Raw genomic sequence first — 3,316 nt, 5'->3', positions numbered from 1 at the left:
GGAACCCCTGACCATTAGGTCCAGTTGTGACCGACTCTGGGGTTGCAGCGCTCATCTCGCTTTATTGGCCAAGGGAGCCGGCATACAGCTTCCAGGTCATGTGGCCAGCATGACTAAGCCACTTCTGGTGAACCAGAGCAGCACACGGAAATGGTGTTTACCTTCCTGCCGGAGTGGTACCTATTTATCTACTTGCACTTTGACGTGCTTTTGAACTGCTAGGTTGGCAGGAGCAGGGACCGAGCAACGGGAGCTCACCCCGTCAAGGGGATTCGAACTGCTGACCTTCTGATCGGCAAGCCCTAGGCTCTGTGATTTAACCCACAGTGCCACCCGCATCCCTGGTTACCTGGAAGTAAACCTCATTGAATTCAATAGGGCTTACTTCAGAGTAAACATGATGAGGACTGGGCTGCTGTAAGAAGGCCAAGTGATGCTCAGAAGTGCTGACTCACGGGGTTTGAACATGGCGGTGTGGCTGGGCAGAGTTGTGAGTGGGAGCCCTTTTGCTGCCTGGCAGAGTCTTGCAAAATACAACGTGGAACCAATCACCTGGAGGGTGTGGATTAGGCAGAAATTTACAAGGTCAAGAATTCCTGAATCGGTATTTCAGCCACGGCCTGGTGATCATGAAAAATATAAGGGTGATCCACAGCAGTCCCATGAACTGCACCTTGTGACCAGAGTCAGAAGTGGAAGAAGGCATCCTTATTGGGAAAAAGTGATCATCAAATTTCTTTGATTGGAAAAAAGATATGAGCTAAGAGTGCATAAAACCATTCCTTCTGTGAATGAAAAATTGAAAGTGATTAAACATCTAATAAGAATAAATTAAATAAGCATTAAAGCTGCCCCACGGAATTCCATCTGAAGAAAAACAGTGCAGGTGAACTAATAATTCGTCGCCATCTAAAAGAACCGGAACAGAAAAAGATTGATGCTTTGTAATGTGTAGTGCCATTTTGTACAATAAATGTAATTTTAAACTGAAAGAAAAGAAGAAGAAGAAGAAGAAGAAGAGGAGGAGGAGGAGGAGGGGGAGGAGGAAGAGCTGAATCACCCTGATTCCTCAGACACAGGGAGAAAGCAAACTGCAGTTTTGATGATATTAAGGTTGCTTCCAGATGACCTGTTTATTGAGCATTCATGGTGATCTGTCTGCACAAAGTTTGCAGGGGTGTTATATGACATTGATTTATTGAGCATTAATTCTGTGTCCTCTAGTGATTTTACCTGGCTGGAATATATCCTTGAACTGTGATAATGTCCAAGATAGAATGTGGTCCCTAGGCTGGAAGATTCCCCCCCACCCCTCCTGTATTTTGTCCTCACTGAGCATTCATTCAGATTTATGTACAGTGCAGTTACCGTATTTTTCGCTCCATAAGACACACTTTTTCCCTCCTAAAAAGTAAGGGGAAATGTGTGTGCATCTTATGAAGCGAATGCAGGTGGGAGGCAGGTGGGAAAAGCCCCCAAGAGACACACACGCGCTCCTCGCGGCTCTTGCGGGCTTTTCCCCAAGGAGGGAGAAGGGACTGACTGGCCGCGTCAGTCCCTTCTCCTTCCTCGGGGAAAAGCCTGCAGGAGCCGCACACCTTTTAAAGAGCACACAGCTCTTGCTGGCTTTTGTGGGAGGTGAGGGAAGGGACAGAGGGCAGCCCCTCAGTCCCTTCCCCCACCTCCCGGAAAAGCCCCCAAGAGCCGCACTCCCTTTCACGAGCTGCGTGGAGCATGTGTGCGACTCTTGGGGGCTTTTTCCTGGGGAAAAGCCTGCAAGCACTGCACACACGCTCCACGCGGCTCGTGAAAGGGAGCGCAGAGCAGAGCCTGGGATGCATACAGGCTCTGCTCAGCGCTCCCTTAAAAAAAAAAAAATTCTTGCATTCCCCTTCTAAAAACTAGGTGCGTCTTATGGAGCGAAAAATACGCTATATGACAATGGAAATTTATTCCTGGTCTGCTTGTGGGACACATCTTCCTGTTAGTCCTTCATTCATCCCATGCCTTTCAATGCCTTTCCCTTTCATTAAGCTTAATTGAATGTCCACCTTGTTGTTGTGTTTAAAGTACATTTGTTGCACTAGGGCAGCAGAGCTCTTGGATCCACTTTAAATGCACAAACCTAAAATTCTGATGTGTGCTTCAATCTCTTCCTCAGAATCCTGACAGTCTGGAGGCACCCTAGGAACGTCTATCTTAATAAGAGAGTCCTTTTAAAAACACAGCGCTGGAGAGAGCCAATGAAGGTAAAGTGTGTCATGAGAAATCTTAGACCCCCTGGCCAGGAGGATGAAAGTCCTCTACACAGGGGCTTGATTAAAGACACTTTCCTCCAGTATTGAATTGGAAGGTTTCAGATTTATTACCACTCGCAGCTCTTTTAAATCCAGTCCGCAGAACTTATGTAGGTTAGGTTTCTTTTGAGCAATGAGAATCAGCATTTCCCTTTCTTATGAAGGGAGAGCCAGTGTGCTGTAGTGGTTAAGAGCGGTAGTCACATAATCTGGGGAACCGGGTTCATGTCTCCGCTCCTCCACATGCAGCTGCTGGGTGACCTTGGGCCAGTCACACTTCTCTGAAGTCTCTCAGCCCCACTCACCTCACAGAGTGTTTGTTGTGGGGGAGGAAGGGAAAGGAGAATGTTAGCCGCTTTGAGACTCCTGAAGGGGAGTGAAAGGCAGGATATCAAATCCAAACTCCTCTTCTTCTTCTTCTTTCAGACCTTGTGACCTTTTGAAATGGCTTTTACATAATGGAAGGCGAGAACAGCACCAATTTCTCTTGCAGGTTTCAGGAGCAGAGCTTCCATGCTGCAGTAAGAGATGGGAGAATAATTTTCTGGAAGGACCTGTTTGAAACTGAGAGGCACAATCTGTCCTTCCCTGTGTGGCCTGCTGGGGGGTGGGGGAGAGAAATCTCCATGGGGCCCAGTTGAGCCTTTAAACTAGCCTCCCACACCAGCCTTTGGCTAGCTGCAGGCAACCAGCATCAGACCAATCATTCTTTGGAAAGGTGTGCTTGTGTATGCCTCCTGTACAGCAAAGAAGCTAACTCACTCCTCTTTGTAGAGAGCATCCTGCTGCTGGCTTTAGTTCACAAATGGACCATTCAGATCTGAATTGGGATCCCACAGCTGGTTCTCCCCTGGTCTCCTCACTGGCCCAAATGGGGCTAATTTAGCCAGCTAGCCCTGGTGATCATCTAATGTTTATTGGATGGATTTTCCCCCTAAATTTATTTTTGGTTCTTGATTTTATCATGATTTACACTTTATACTGTATTTTATGCTTTTTTGGGTTTTTTGTAGCATCAA

General features: G+C 47.0%; 1 pseudogene across 1 annotated transcript; it reads left to right on the top strand.

Moving 5' to 3' along the window:
- The first annotated feature begins 460 nt into the window (after positions 1–460).
- LOC307218456 (large ribosomal subunit protein uL30m pseudogene) lies at positions 461–986 on the top strand (annotated as a pseudogene). Its single transcript has one exon. The product of its transcript is annotated as a large ribosomal subunit protein uL30m pseudogene (transcript).
- Positions 987–3,316: the final 2,330 nt, after the last annotated feature.

Source organism: Podarcis cretensis, assembly GCF_951804945.1.
Source record: "Podarcis cretensis genome assembly, chromosome: 6".
NCBI classification, from domain to species: Eukaryota; Metazoa; Chordata; class Lepidosauria; order Squamata; family Lacertidae; genus Podarcis; species Podarcis cretensis.
Note: the sequence above shows the minus strand (reverse complement) of the source record. Positions and strands in the feature narration are given on the sequence as shown.